Genomic DNA, 15,879 nt, shown 5'->3' with positions numbered 1-15,879 from the left:
CAGCTTCAGGATGGCATCCGCTGCACCCCGTGGCACTAGGGAGGCTCCTGCACTGGGCCAGCCCTGCCCCTGCTCCTGCCAGTGATTCGGCCACTTCTGCTCCTGAAGATCCACATGCCTCGTCATCGTGGTTACCAAAAGACCCAGTCTTCTGAGTTCAGCTGCTGCTCTTTCAGATCTAAGCTTCATCAGATTGGTGGGACCCATTTTATCTGCCTGCATCTAGCTGCAAGGGTGTCTGGGGTTTTAAGTCTTGTGGTTTGGCCTGGGAGGGTGGACTCCTAATGTAGGAAATGATCAAAATTGTAATGTCTCAAAGACATTTGACAACAGTAAAACGTAAGGCATGGGATGCTCAGTTTGGAGCCACTCTAGGAGGGGAGGGGTGCACCAGACTGGATGGATGGCATTGGGGAGCTCTGGAATGTGCTTCTGGGGTGCCGTTCACTGTCCTGTGAACGCCTCACCCTTAGAGGAGGTCACCGGGGGCCGTCTTCTTGGGGCATACGTCTAACTTGGTGGCTCCCTTCTGGGGCCTTCTTGGCTGCCCGTGGCAGCTCAGCTCTTCCTCCCAATACCTTCAAAGACTGGATGGAAGGAGAGGAGGCTCTGTTCATTTCTGCATTCAGTGGACACATTCTGAATGCTAAAAGGGGACTTAGGTCCATTATTATCATTATTCTTATTCGATGCTTTTGTATATAAATATGCCTAAGGTTTCAGAGATTCCATGATGTATTTAGCTAATGCTTATGTTGTTATAATGTACTCGTGTGTTCGTTTCTCAGATTAGTCTGAGAAAGAAAAATGAAATGATGATAGCTGCTCGAAGACGCCTGATAACAGATTCTGGCTGATGGAGCAGATACTCTGCAGCTTGATAAGCTCAGTAGAACTGTGGGGCTTGCGTTATTGCTATTCCAATAATAGAAATGTCCCTTGACTGGTTTCAGAGACTATCAGTTAGTAATGCTGGGGAGAGGGGCTGAAAGAGATAGAGGATGAGGGATAGGGATGAGGAAGAAGATTCCTGAGAGTCCCTGGATTTTTTTTTTTTTTTAAGATTATTTGTTTATTTATTTGAGAGCGAGAGAGAACACGAGCAGAGGGAAGGGGCAGAGGGAGAGGGAGAAGCAGCCTCGCTGCTGAGCAGGGATCCCGATGTGGGGCTCGGTCTCAGGACCCTGAGATCATGACCTGAGCCAAAGGCAGATGCTTAACCAACTGAGCCACCCAGACGCCCTATAGATAAAATCTTTAAAAAAAACTTTAAAAAATAAAATTGAGGGGAATTCAGATTAAGGTCCTGCCCCCCCCAAAAAGTAGCAATAAGTAATAACTTAATAATCACTACCTCTTGTGAGTCCTGATTATGTGCTAAGGGCCTTATTATAGGTTATTTCACTGAATCTTCTTCACAGAACTCTATTTTTTTTTTTAAGATTTTATTTATTTATTTAAGAGAGAGAGAGTGTGTGCACGAGCATGAGCAGGGGGAGAGGCAGTGGGGGGGGGGAGAGAGAGAATCTGAAGCAGGCTCTATGCTGAGCGAGGAACCTGACGTGGGGCTCCATCCCATGACCATGAGATCATCAACTGAGCCAACACCAGGAGTTAGTCGCTTAATTGTCTGAGCCACCCAGGTGCCCCCCACCCCCACACCCACAGAACTCTGTAAAGGAAGACATTGATCCTCCTTTTCTCAGATGAATAAACTGAGATTTGGAGATTTTATATAACCAGGCTTGGTCACACAGCTTGTCCTGGGTAGACCTGAGGTTTGAACCTGGATTTTCTTTTAAGCACTAGGCTACACCCGCAGAACAGAGCCTGCGCTCCCGTCTGTCTTGAGATGGTTCTAGCACTCTAGGCGATTCCTTGCGAGCTTCCTTACTCTCCACCCAGACTGACGCTGCCCCTGGAGGCTTTTTCAGGCCCACTGCTCCATTTTCATGAACCCTTGGCCTTGCGACCGTCCCTTTCTCTTACTGCTCATTTTGATCATCCAGTGTGTGTGTGTGTATTTAGTTTCTGTCCTTACATGGCAGCGAGCTAAGAAAAAAGAAATGCAAATGTTTGAGCTAAGGTCTTTGCCTTGTAGAAGTTTGTAATCTGAAAAAATAAATATTGGCAGAGCAGTAACTCTGACTCTGCTGGGACTGCAGAGTACAAAGAAACAGAAGACATTTGGGCCAAGACAGGAGTGTTGGGTCACGGTCAGTGAGCTGTGTCTCAGACCCCGTGGGTAACCATCTCAGGCTGCAGGCATCTTACGGACAAGACCTCCATCATAAACCGATAAGTAGTTTTTCACTGAAGCAAGGCTAGACCCTTGGTATTCAAAGAGTTCATATTCTTGGTTTCAGCTCTTAAAATGACCACATGCTATGGGATATCGTCAGCGTAAGTTTGCTGAGACACAGATTGAAGGACTTTTGTGAGAGCGAGTCATTAGCCTGGGTGAGGGCCCAGGTGGCTGCAGGCAGCCCCATGTCCACGGAGTGGGGTCCTCGTCTGTGAGGGCTCCCAGAGGTCTCCAGACAACAAGGCTTACTGTAAATGCAGTCTGCGCTCCCCGCATTTGGTTTCCTGGCCTGTCCAGACAGTGAAAGACTTTGAGGCCAGCAGGCTGTCCTTCTGGCTGGATGTAAATGGCTCCTCATGTCCCCTGCACTGAGGGTGGGTGGAATGCTGTTCGCAGATCTGTCCCTGATTGATAGGGCTTGTCTGCAGAAGTGGTGATGGATGTCCGCTTCCACTTGCTTCTCCTAGGGGAGCTCCTCCTCCTTCACGTTTTTTGGTCAAGAACTGTGTCATCATCACCACCTCCTATCATCTGTTCCCAACAGTCAACCCTTTGCTCCGTGGTCTTGAACTTGGATTCTTGTGAAATCGAGCACAGAGCCCCCACCGAGAGACTCGTTCTTCCCTAGGAGCCCTTTGTTGTGAACCTAGGCAGTTGATAAAGGGACTGGTGTACTGTGTCCGGTTTTCTTTTCCCACCAAACCTGATCATGTCTTGATGGGGCAGGTGGTTGCCTTTGAGGCTCAGAAAGGTTTCACCTCTGTAGCGAAAAAGCAGCCAGGTGTGTACCCATCCTCTCTCCTCTCCCACGCCAGCACCCCTGCACCCAGCCCGCCTCCACCAAGACTCAGGGTTGCCCGAGTGAGAAACGCACAGCCTCCCGGCCAAAGGCTGGGTCCCGAGGTGGTCTTTAGGTAGGTGTAGATAACAGGGAGCCTCAGAGCCCTGCCAGCATCACTTGGCCATGGCCCCAAGATAATATTTGAAGTCCTTGTGCGACAGAGTGTCAAAGGATAATGTACTCTTCCCCCCTCTGCCTTACCTTCCCCCAGCGCGGCCAACACTTGACGTCTTTTTATCAGATGAGCTTGGCACTGCCAGGACCTGCTCCTCGCGCCAACGTGGCAGCATCCACAGCCCCTCAGCTTGTTAGACTGAAAGAATGTGCCGTTTTAATTAATGATATGTAAATATCCTTGAATGGGCCGCATTTGCATATTAAGAGAGATTTGCGGAATCTGCGGAGTAATATATTTTAATTAAGGATTAATTAAAAATAATGGGAATTTCATTTCGCCTGGCAGAATCCGTTTAGATTTTAGCACACGTCTGCTTGGGAGTCTGGTAGGAAGGCTCTGTGTTACGATTCCCGCAGATGAGAGAGGCACTCCTGTGTTTATCATCTCGGAACCCCATTCCGGGGAGCAAAGGGAATATAAAAGGGGTACAATTTTCTCTCGCCTTCCCCAACACCCACCCATCTTCTTTCCTCTTCTTTGTGATTTTAGGGCTGTTTTGGTATTCTTTATGGTAAAGTAAGTAAATGGCTCTGAGACACGGAACACTAGTTGTGTTGGCAATTATGTTAATGGGATGCTATTAGGCTATGATTCTATATGAGCAATTGGGGAGAAGAAATGCCTTACTGAGAGAGAATGATACAACAGACGTCTGTCTTATTGATATAGCTCCAGTGGTGCTTTCTGCATAATTACACTCGGCCACTTTCTTTGGGTGGGGGAGAGGCCGCTGCATTAGGGAGTCGGTGACAAGGGATCGGGGCGAGGGGTGCCCCCTAATCAATGCACAGAGGACATGGGGGGGCAGGGCAGGCTCTCCTAGTAGATGTGGCTGTTGGCAGGTGAGCAAAACTTGTTTCACAGAAATCCTTCTCCTCCCTTCTCCTTCTCCCTGGAAGTAGTCTCAAGTAGGGATGGAGTTCAAGCTCGAGGAGGCCTTTCCAGAAGTTGGGTTCTGTGGAGTAGATGCACCGCCTCTCTGACCTTCTGCCTGGGGGTCTACCCTGCTGCCCTCTTCTGAGTTCACGAAACAGATCCCCGTATTCTTGGGGAATCCACTGTTCCCACCCCCGCACATGCTCCCAGCCCTGGATACTGCCGGTCTCCCTGCTGGCTTTTGCTGTGGGTGTGCCCGTTTGGGGGCTTGTCCTGGCCCCTCCGGGGTGGACCTCTGGAAGCCTTTCCCTGCTGAGTTCTAAAGCTGCTGCCGGTTTGGAAATGGGGCGGCCAGCTTGCTCTTCCCCGGAGGGGCTGGAGAGAATTCTTCTTGCCCCTCTGACTGCTTCGAGAGTACGAGGGCAAGAAGTAGTGGACAGTCAGAGAGGAAGCCCGACTCTGCCCTCAAGTGACGGAGGCCCCAGGCATGGACTCCTGAGAGCTGCCGAGACAGCAAAGGCTTATTTGGTTTTCTTCCCTTACCCTAACATACCCTCGGGGAGATCCAGGGGAAATAGCCTAGGACCTCTTTTAGAGCTGATGGCCTGAGGCTTGCATCTTTCAAGCAAATTTCCGGATTGTTTTGATGACTGCCACGCGGAGAAATGCTGGGGAGGAACCTGGGGGCCCAGTGGGGGGAGGCGGGTGGCAATTATGCTTCCACACAGTCCTTTCCAGGAGAATCCCCTGGTGGGAAATTTCAGCACTTCCACTGGAACCTTGAACTCTGTTTTCCCCTTACTCTCATTAAAAAATATGTGTCAGCTGTCCCCCTCTGCTCCCCCACCCCATGCGACTCCCGGAATTCATGAATTTAGGGGAAATCCACCTACGGGCACTGCCGTGATGGCCTTTCCTTGTACGCGTCCTGACATCTCAATAGCCAGCCGGCTGAAGGCATCGGGGTCAGGATTGAAAGGAAGATGGGGTTGAAACAGCATATATTGACGCGTGGAGGGCGCGGGAGGGACTGGGGCTTTCGGAGCCACAAAGCCACTCTGGGACAGAAAAACGAGGTGGGGAGCACGGCAGAGAGAGGGGCAGCAAGTGACGGGGCAAGGCGGCCTGGAAACCGCGGCCTGGGTGCGGGTGGGATGGAGGGGACAGGAAACAAAGCACGGGGTGGGGGGGGGGAGGAGGATCCCAAGGAGTGTTCTCTGTCTGCCTGTGTCCGCACGCCTGTGTGCACTTTGCAAAGGCAGCGGTGCCGTATCTAATGCAAATGGAGAAAATGCAGTTTCTGGTAAGTGTTCCCTAATAAATAACATCAAGTCTTCTTCCCTATCAGCCGGTGACATCCCGCATTTCTCTTCCCTATGCGCCAGCCCAAGACATTTAATGATGTGGTGCTCCTTATGGGATGTGAGGTCCATGCTAATATCTCCCTTGCACAAAATGGTGGGAACAGATTCCGCCCGGCTCAATTATTCTGAACCAACAGAAATCACAAAGTAAATACATATATATTTCACATCCACAGATAGATTCTCTCTCTCTCTCTCTCGCTCTCTCTCTTTTTTTAAAGTCAGTGAAGTTCTACTCTTGCTTTTTCTTTTCATTATGTAGAAATTTGTCCAGGGCTAGTGCTTGGTCGCTGGAGGATTTCATTAACGGAATGAAGTAAAAATAATCAATTTCAGATGTTCCCAGTGTTTGTGGTAATGGTCTCTCTAACAATTCTGATTAGCCGTGTGAGATGGAATTTTTCTTTTAAATGACTGCGCGCTGACGTTCAACATGGGCCAGCTTCGGGGGTGCGTGCATGCGTGTGCGTGCGCTGGCTCACCTGCCGGCCTCCGTGCCTGCCTGGAGCTGCTCGACAGGCTTACATTCATCTGCCCTTTCCCTTCGCTGCTTTGCCGCCTCGTTCATGTTTAATTTCCCCTGTTGTAACCCTGTCCCTCAGCCAGGACCGTTTCTGAAAGGCTGTTCTCCGTCCTTCGCTCCCTCCTTATAAGTCTGGGCCATTTCTGGGAACATGTGTGAAAGACTGATTTTTTTTTTTTTTTCCTTTTTGTAAGTGGTGGGGGAGGGTAGGAGAAGCTGGTTAAATCTGCATTCGAATCAATGGAAAGCTGCTCGCCATCGCCACCGGGGAGTAAAAGGTTTTCTGTGAGTGTGGGTGTCTGAATCCACGGTATATATTATCCTGGTGGCTCTGCCAGCCCAGCTGGGAGCTCATCAGAAAGTGCTGGCTTGCCCATATGCCTTACCTTTCCTTTCTTCCCCAGACCCCCTTGTACTTTCAAAGAATGAATAAATTAAATTGAAGAGAGTCCGCAGTGGATATTCCATTATTAATATGTTTCTTTTTATTTATTTTTCATGTATTTTTCTCACTCTGTTTTTCTTTTTTTTCCTTCCTTTTTCTTTTCTGCGCTCTCCGATCGATTCCCCTGTTGACACACCAAGTCTCCAGCCCTGCCATCCAGCCCCCCCCGCCCCCCCACCCCCGTGAACAGGGACGGCGATTCCTCTGCAGCCTGTGTGTGACTCCACACACCACAGAGGGCCACTGCATGTGTGAATTGTTTATACTTCCTCCTTTTGATAAGCTGTCATCTGTGGGCACTGCTCGGGGATTTGATCCCAGTGATCTCTCGACCCCGCGGAAGACATTAAACACCCTCCCGGACCCTTTGCTCTGCCTCCGTCTCTGAACCTTTCACTCTCCTTTAATGAGAATTTCTCCTAATTATTTCAGTGGCTACAGCAGAGGGACTGCAGTGTACTTAGATCTCGATACTGGGACGTGACTGTTATGCTGATAAAGGCAAGAGATCAATAATTTAGGCCCCAGCTTTAATGGCAAAGCTGAGAGCTTAAGTGTCTGCATTCAGGTTGAGTCTTAGAGGTTCCTGGAGTATTAATGATTTCCACGGGATTTTCTCCCCCTTCTTCTTAAGCTGCTGCCGATCAGCATTCCTCTACCTGCTGAATTGTATTTGTAAAGAGATATTTGCCTCATCTCTGCGAACATACGTCTCTGCGGCACATAGATGTGCAGAAGCAAGCCTGTGCCTCTTGTGTGTACATGTGATATTCGCAAATGTGGACCCACACAGAAGCACATAGAGACTTCTGTTTTTGTTCTTATCTGGGGAGCATCCTCAGGCACTCAGTCCTGGCTTTTGGGCTACCTATGGTTTGTCCTTTTCCCAGTTCATCTGGTAAATGCTCAGGCACTTCAAAGGCAGGGGGAAATGTCATTCTTTTTTTTTCTCTCTCTCTCTTTCTTTTTTATTTTCTGTCTAATTTCTCCCCTCTGTCTTAAAGCTACAATTGTACTTGACGGAAAGGGGCGACACCAAAGCACTGTACTCCCTCAGATGTGGGTGTGCATGTGTATGTAATAAATTGGGTTCTTATCCACAGTCGTTCTTTGAAGAATTCCAGCAAACCTCTTTGGACCCCAACAAATTATTACAATACACACACATTAACCGGACAGATAAATGCTGTGAAAGTAATCATAGTATACGACACACTTTGTATTAAGGTTGAAAAGGGGGGAAAAGGGGGTGGCATACCTCACTTGAGGGATTTTCGTGCGATTGGTCACTGGAGTGTTCATCAGCTACAATAATGGAAGGCTGCAAATAAGTAATCAGTGCTATCCTCAGAAGGTCAGAGCAGGGCTGCGAATCCCCAAAAAGGGGGGTACAGCTGTCTTCCAGGGAACCCAAGCTCTAAGGGCCAGCACTTCTCTATACTTTTGTCAGCCCAGCCTCCCTGGCATTTTTTTTTTCTGGAAAAGTTGCTGACATTTTTAAGTTGCCTGAGGACATTAAGCTCCTATGCATCTGCTTATATTTTGGCATTGGAGACTCTGTAGAGACAGCATTTCTTTCCGCCCTAAACTTCCCAACTGGTTGGCATTCTTAAGGGAATGTGGTGTGATTCCATACTGATCCTAAAATGTGCCACACCAACCACTAGGGGGCGAAGTGACAGACATTCGGTTTGCAAAGGTCTCAGGAGGAGACACTGGGAAACGGGCACAGTGACGCAGTGACCTGAGCTGAAAATAAGACATGGGCATCTGTGGATTCCAACAATGAGCCGATTTCCCCATCCAGTTGACCTTTCAACACGTGGCAGGTTTTATTTACCTTGAACCTGTCCGTCACCGGTCAGCATCCACCTCTGCTTCTCAAGTTCATTAAGGTTGGGGCTTCCTACCTTTACATGAGATGGCATTGTTTTGTGTCCCTGAAATGCTTATTTCTAGAAGCAGATCCACTTTCATTGTATCAAGTCTAGGTTTCGTGGGGTCATGACTTAACGCATGAACCAGGGGGAATGAGAAGTTGAACTCTAGATCAGAGAGCCTTAGTGTCTTTGTGTTTGCAGTACCATTCCAGTTGATTCTGTGGCTGAGGTATGCAAATAGTTTTCTTCCCTCGTCCTTGACTTTGCTCTGCTCTGCTAAGGTCATCATTTCTTTGCTAAGTTGGAATGCTAGGCCTTGGTAATTGCCACCAAAACCCTTTTTCCTGTTAAAAGACATAGCCTAGGGACTTGGAGTAAAAGCCAGCAGTCAAGGAGGCCTGAGAAAGCTATAAATAGGCGTGGAATGTCCTGGATAATTCTGTGGTGGAGAAATTAATTCTGAACCACTAAGTACCATTAAGAACTTGATGCCAACTAAATAGGCAGAAATTTTTACAGATGCTGCCAGAATTTCGAAGCCACCCAGTGTGCCATAGCTTCAGGGGAGCAAAACTACTAACTCTAACAAACTGAGAAAATGAAGAAACACAAGTCTGAATCAGTTGAGCCTTGGAGACCACTGATCCTAGGGGAACAGAGACCAAAGGTCATCCCGGGTGGTTGGTTGAAGAAGTCACAGGCTCACCCTACCAAAAGGGTCTTTAGACTTGAGGGGATGGTGTTAGGATTTTCTGGTACCCGTGAAAGTAACCCCTTTCTTTGCATGGTACTTTATGGGTTACTGAATGCTTTTACATCTGTATTCCTACTTGATCTTCAAAACACCCCAGGGAGATTGGCGAGGGAAATACAATTATCTCCGTGTTAAGATGAGGATGCCGAGGTTTAGAGGTCTAGAATGGCTTATTTAATGTCACACGGCTGGTAGAGGTCAGGGCCAGGACAACCATCCAGGGCTGAATTCCTCGTCCTGGGCTGATAGGTGATGTCTACAGATGTCTCCCCCAGAAGTGTTCATGAAAAAAATCATAAAACCATTTCATTCATAGAAATGGAAAAGAAATAAAGGTTCTCTTCTGGGTCTTTTTTCTACCTCTGGCATACAACCCTTAGCACTGAAGAGAATAGGACATTCCTTCCTTTTACCATTCACTTACCAAGTATTAATAGTAATAGCCATCATTCTCTGCTTTCCAAGCTCCCCCCTGGGGGAGAGAGCAGTCTCTGCTTGATCGTCCACCACCCTCATGCCGAGCTTGACGGAGACCGAGCCAGCCAGAACCAGCTTTGGCGAATGGGCTTTCCCCTCCGATGAGGGCATCAGAAGCTGTTCTGTTGTATGCCATGCATCCAGCTGCCCATCATGATGAGGGGTTCATGCACTTGACTGGCTTTTCCTTTCATGTTCTGCCCTTGTAATTGCAAGATCCTTTCACTTGGTATTACTCATATCATTATGAATGAACTCCAGGACCCCCGTCAGACACTAAAGACTAACTGCGGTCTTCCTGTGTTTATCTCCCACCGGACCTGCTTGGATGAAACCTTTTAAGCAGACCCTGGTGTGGATTGGACATGAAATTTCCACATTTCGTCAGATTGGGTATATTCGTCTGCTCGGGCTGCCATAACACAATGCCATAAAGCAGGTGGCGTAAACAACAGACATCTATTTCTCCCAGTTCTGGAGGCTGGGAAGCTTGAGATCGGGGTGCCAGTTGATTCCGTTCTGTGTGAGATCCCCCTTCCTGGCTTGCAGATGGCCGCCTTTACCTTGTATCCTTAAGTGGTAGAGAGAAGCTCTGGTGTTCCTTCCTCTTGGAATAAGGGCACTCACCCATTGTGAGGGGCTCCGCCTTCATGACCTCATCTAAACCTAATGACCTCCCAAAGGCCTACCTCCTACTACCATCACATTGGGGATTAGGGCTCCAACATGTGCCTTTTGGAGAGACACAGACGTTCAGTCCAGAACACTAGGTTTTGGACTTTGTGCGGGCCATGTTTGGTGTAGTCTGTATGCCAAGTCTCCTTCCATTTCTGCACTTGGAGTCCGGCGATCTCTCACCCCTTCTCGCTCAGTTGGACCCCCCCCCCCCCGCCCCTTCATGCCTTGCTGGTAGGGCTGTGCTGTTTCCATTTGGCATGAACTGATGCAGTCTGCAGACTCAGTCTCCTCACTGCAGTTCTTGAGCCCACCTTGATAGAGGAAGGCCGGATCACAGTCGCTCGCTGCGCAGAGGGGAGCAAGAAGGAAAAGGAGAGGTTTTGCATTCTCTGTGCTGCCACAGGTCATTCTCTGTATTGCCTGTGATAAACCAGGGCCTCCGTGGGCCCATGAAGTGTTTTTATAACCATGTTGTATTTGCGCCGCCGACTGCCTGGGTTTCCACTTGAAATGCCTTCTCTGCTTTCAGATTCCTTCCTGAACAAGCAGATCCCTTGAGGTACTGGATTTTTATCGTCAAAGTAGAGTAGGGTTGGCTCTAGACCAACAGAGAATGGAATCAAGGACGAACAAAAATATGAAATGAAAATCAAATTCAGGTGGGCCCAAAGGTCAAACCAAGAAGGCAAGACGAAGAGGTATATATATGAAGGTGGAAATTAGAGCACCCTGCTGAAAGCAGGTGGTTCCTGAGCATCAGAGGATCTAGAATCTCAGGCCCTGGAGCATGGCTGCCCTGGGTGCTGGGATATTTCAAGGACTTTGGGGCTCTGACACCAGGTCTTGAAATGGGTTATAGTGAAGGGTTTTAAGAGGATAGCCTCTGGAGTGGAGCTGCCTGAGTTCAAAGCCTGGCCCCTCAGTTGGCCAGCTACGTGATGGTGAGGTTTTTTGTTTTGTTTTGTTTTGTTTTGTTTTTTTAACTGTCCTGTTTCATATGTGTTAGCATTGTTGTTGTTTTCAAAGAGCCGTGCCTGACTCGCTTCTTAGCTGCTGAGAGTTCTTTTTCTCAAAGCTTAAACCTTGACCTTAAGCCGGGGGTTGAGGTCTGCCTTTAAAGGGACTTGCTGCCTCAGAGTCCTCTCTCCTCATAGCACTGATGGCCTGGGTGGTTTTTTTGCTTTTGCAGAAGACTGTCGTGTCAGGCTTCTCTGATCACTGTCACACCCATCAGGATTCTTGGCCTAGTGTCTACCCCTTGCCCAGCTGGAAGGTACTGCGAAGGTCTCACCATGAATCAGTAGCCAAGCCTTCATGGTTTATGGCAAGGAAGAATATCTTCCATGCGTGTACTGCCTTATATTTACAAAGTGCATTCATTTGCACCATTTACTGACAGTCTTTAAGGTTCTGTGAGGTCTTAAGAAGTGATACCTGCCTTAGCGGAGCCTCCAGTGTTCGGGAGAGAAGACTACAATACATAAACTGCAGACGATAATGTTCAGGGAAGTTGTAATTAGATGTCATGGATTAAAAGTACAGTGATATTTCAGAGACAAAAGCAGTGGCTTCGAGTTCGTGGCAATTAGAGTTGGCTTCGTCGAGAGGGGGTGGGGTGGGATGAGGTAATGGGGGGAGGCACAGGGGTCATGGGGGGAGGCGGTCGCCAGCTCTCAGGAGGTTATTGGAGTTAGGAAATTACTTCTGCATGGGAAGGGAGTGACAGCTAGGAAGTGGGCCTGCGTGTTGTGCAGGATTTGGGTTAGCATAGCCGTGGATTAAGATGACGCTATAGACGGAGTGTCTGTGCCCCCCAAAGGTCATCTGTTGAAACCTAATCGTCAGTGTGATGGTATTTGGAGGTGGGACCTTTGAGAGGAGATGAGGTCATGAGCGTGGGGCCCCCGTGGATGGAATTAGTACCTTTATAAAAGGGACCCCAGCGAGTTCCCTTGCCCCTTCTGCTATGTGAGGACAGAATGGAAGGATAGCCATCCATCTGTGAACCAGGAAGCAGGCTCTCCCCAGACACCAAATCCCCTGGCACCTGATCTGGGACTTCTCAGCCTCCAGAAGGGTAAGAAGTAAATTTCTCTTGTTTGTAGACTGATGGCTACCAGTCTACGGTATTTTCATTATAGCAGCTCGAATAGACTAAGACAGATAAGATGAATAGGGTCAGATTATGGAAAGGAGACAAAGAGAATTTAAAGTAGGTAGTTCACATATGTATTTTGTCCTTTAGTTCACCAACAGCCCTATCCACTCAGTAGTACTGGCCCATTTTATAGAAAGTATACGTGATGATGGATAACACCTACGTCTGTGTGAAGGCGTGCTCTTTCCATTCCAGCATGCATTCATTCAAGGCAGGCTTGCAGGCTAGATGTGGTTGATAGTGGGGAAGCTCTGCGGCTTTCTTACAGAGGAAGTGTGAGTGAAAGGGGAGTTAACCAGTGAAGTTGTTTACCGCACATGGATGCGTCTGTTTCTAGAGGGTGAGGAAATGGGCTCGTGAAACATACAGAGCAATCCAGGAGGCAGACCCGAAGGTGAGATTATGGACTCAGCTCCCAGGATCTGCACCCCTTTGCCCGTGTCCCGGCAGCAGCCAGCCCATTGATATCCACCCGGTGCTCTCTGGGCATCACAGCCTGTATCTAAGGCATGATCCTTTTTGGGTCTGTGACTACAATTTATGATGCTTTCAGATTACCAAACACAATTCGTTTGGCAATGAAAGAAAATAGTTTTGTGATATTGCCTTCGTGTATGGGAAATTGCATTTTTGATGAGCAAAGCTGTTGGCCTTCTTCACGCTCCTGGTTGAGAACGTGAGCTGGTGGCCAGGGCCTTGAGTGAAAAATCCCAGGACAGTCACCCCTCTGCCACAGGCCATCTAGGGGGAAGCGGACTTTAATCCTTGCCATACGTTAAGCTATGTTTTGTAATCTGTTGGTTTTCATTAGCTGATGTATACACTAATAACTATTGGAGCAAAATAACTATTTCTTAAAGAAGATTCCTGTGATCGAGTGTGTTGTCAGAAAGTGGGAGATGGGGGTTGTGGGTTGTTGAAGGGGTGATTCTTCTCAACACTCATGGTTTTTTGGGGTGAAAAGGGGCATTAAAGCAACCTGGTTGTCTGGCACTTGTTGGGAGGAGGGCAGAGGGGTCCAAGGAAGAGGGCAGGTTTCTGTGTCTTCTCTATAGGGTGGGTTCTGGTTAGTTCCAATCCAGGACATTAGTTCCCTTAACCCCTGGTGGTCTGGCTGGGTGGCCCCCTAGAGGTGGCGCTCTTCTTTTCAGTTGCCTCTGAGCTCAACCAGTGGGAGATACTTTATCAGCCAGAGATTGTTTCCTTTTCTGCAGTCTTTACTACTACCAACACAGCGCTAAGGAGACCAAAGTTAAGGGTACCATCTCCACAAGCCCCTCCCTTGAGTCTGGTCTGCAGGGCCAGTGTTACAGACAACTGGTTTTGCTGCTGATATGTCCTCTGTTGATTAGGACTTGCTATCTTCCAGACTCCAGGGTGGGTACCTATCTGAAGATAGAAGGAGCGCTAAGGTCATTTTAATTTAGATTTATCTAAAATGGCAAAGAAATCCAGTCAATGGTAAGGGAACTGTCTTCACGTAGTCTGGGGGAGAAATAAACTACATCACATTCTTCGTGTATCTTCTTGTGCCCAGACCAATGTTTTGAGAAACTGGCTTGCCAATAACTATAAAAAGCTTCCATAGGGTTTCCTCCCACTCCTCATCCTCCCCCTAAAGATTACATGGCTTCCATGCTCTTAATTAACCACATCAAATGTTTTGTTTCCTGGGCTGGGCTTTTTATTCGGTTGATGAATGATACCCAGGCAGGAGATGATGGTGAGGAGAAGGAGGACTCAGAAGCCCTTGTCGAACTCTGTGGGCACTTTGAAAGGGAGAAAATGACTCATGAGGCAAGCAGGGAGCCAGTCTAGTGCGGTGGCCACTGGAGAGGCAGGTGGTCACTGCTAGGACTTAGGGACCTTGGTAGGAGACATGTAGAGGTAGGAGGTAGTCGAAGGGCTCCTTCAGAAGTGCGTGATGGGACACGGTGTATGCGGTCATCTTGGTTTTCACTAATAGTTGGCAGTCCTTTGGGACCTTTTTTATTTTTAAGGTCATGTTATGAGCTCATCAGATTGTCAGCCTCTAGAAGAAAATTGAAAATCATTGGATCTGAGACCTCACATTGCCTTTTAAGAAAAAGTCAAGCAGACTGCCTATATTCATGTAATTATTGTCTAAGTAATTAAAAGATGAAATTTACTGCTACTTTTGTAGCTATTTTCAAGATTTGCCTGAAAAACACTCCCCCACCTGTGACTAATAGCACTAGAGGGTTTCCATTAACGTTCGTGTTCTCATTTGATCTGCGTAACCAACTCTGTGAAGTAGGTTCTTGGGACAGACACAGATCTCACCCCATCTTAAAGATGGCAAATCTGAGGCCCAGAGGAAGGAAATAATGGGATGGATTTCACAAATTAGGTCTTCTGACTCCAAGCTCATGCTTAAACACACACACACACACACACACACACACACAAACTGATCTGATCTTAGTTGGGCAAGGAATGTGTCATTGGAAATACCAGTGATGATGTGAAATCAATTAGTGGTTTCTTCCTTCCTGGTGGGAATGAGACCTCAGAGTAGAGCAGATGCGTTACTTCATCGCATGTGGAGATCTGGCCCCTACCTGTCTGTGTGTATGTTGGTGGTGGGGAGGACCTGGATGGTTTCCCCAATGCAGAAGGAAAGCCTGTTCTCAGGCAGAGGGTCCAATGCATATTCCATAAGGAACTAGAAATTAATTACTAAAAAATTATATTTAGAAGCTCATAAAACAAGCATTTATTATATTCATTTGCTTTTTTTTTTTAAGCAAATTAAGCTTGTTTGGGGGTTACCTGGAAGAGAGGACATGAACAGTTTTAGAAATACAGAGTCAGAAGAGATCCAATTTTAAACTCCTACCCAAGGAGTGGACTTCCCAGTACAACCAGTTGCCATAGGACTGGCTAATGTCGGCTAGATTTTGCCTGAATCCTCCTAGAGGTCGGTAGCAAGAGCACAGAATTCTTCCGTCTCAAATTAAGGAGTCTTCGAGATAATTATTACTTAACTGAAAGTTGTTAGGATATTATGCACATCACACAGGCTGTGTTTTCTCCTGATGGACTGAATCTCCCTCAGTGAAACTTTAAGCTCATCTCTCTGAGGTCTCCCCTTGGACATTGTGTCAAACAAATCCTTTGCTCCTCTGCACGACAGCCGCTCAAATAATTTGAAGACCACTGTCTTTTTTTTTTTTTTTTTAAGATTTTATTTATTTATTTATTTGACAGAGAGAGAGAGAGCATGAACGGGGGAGGGCAGGCAGAGGGAGAAGCAGACTCCCCGCTGAGCAGGGAGCCCGACGTGGGGCTCAATCCCAGGACGCTGGGATTATGACCTGAGCCGAAGGCAGACACTTAACTGACTGAGCAACCCAGGCGCCCCTGAAGGACCACTGTT

General features: G+C 47.8%; 1 protein-coding gene across 2 annotated transcripts in view; it reads left to right on the top strand.

Annotated features, from left to right (window-relative positions):
• Window positions 1–15,879, top strand: part of PBX1 (PBX homeobox 1) — a 282,249-nt gene that overhangs the window by 95,167 nt on the left and 171,203 nt on the right. The window lies entirely within an intron of this gene.

The sequence above is a fragment of the Halichoerus grypus genome, chromosome 7, assembly GCF_964656455.1.
Source record: "Halichoerus grypus chromosome 7, mHalGry1.hap1.1, whole genome shotgun sequence".
Lineage (NCBI taxonomy): Eukaryota > Metazoa > Chordata > Mammalia > Carnivora > Phocidae > Halichoerus > Halichoerus grypus.
This window is presented reverse-complemented; position numbering and strand designations above follow the sequence as displayed.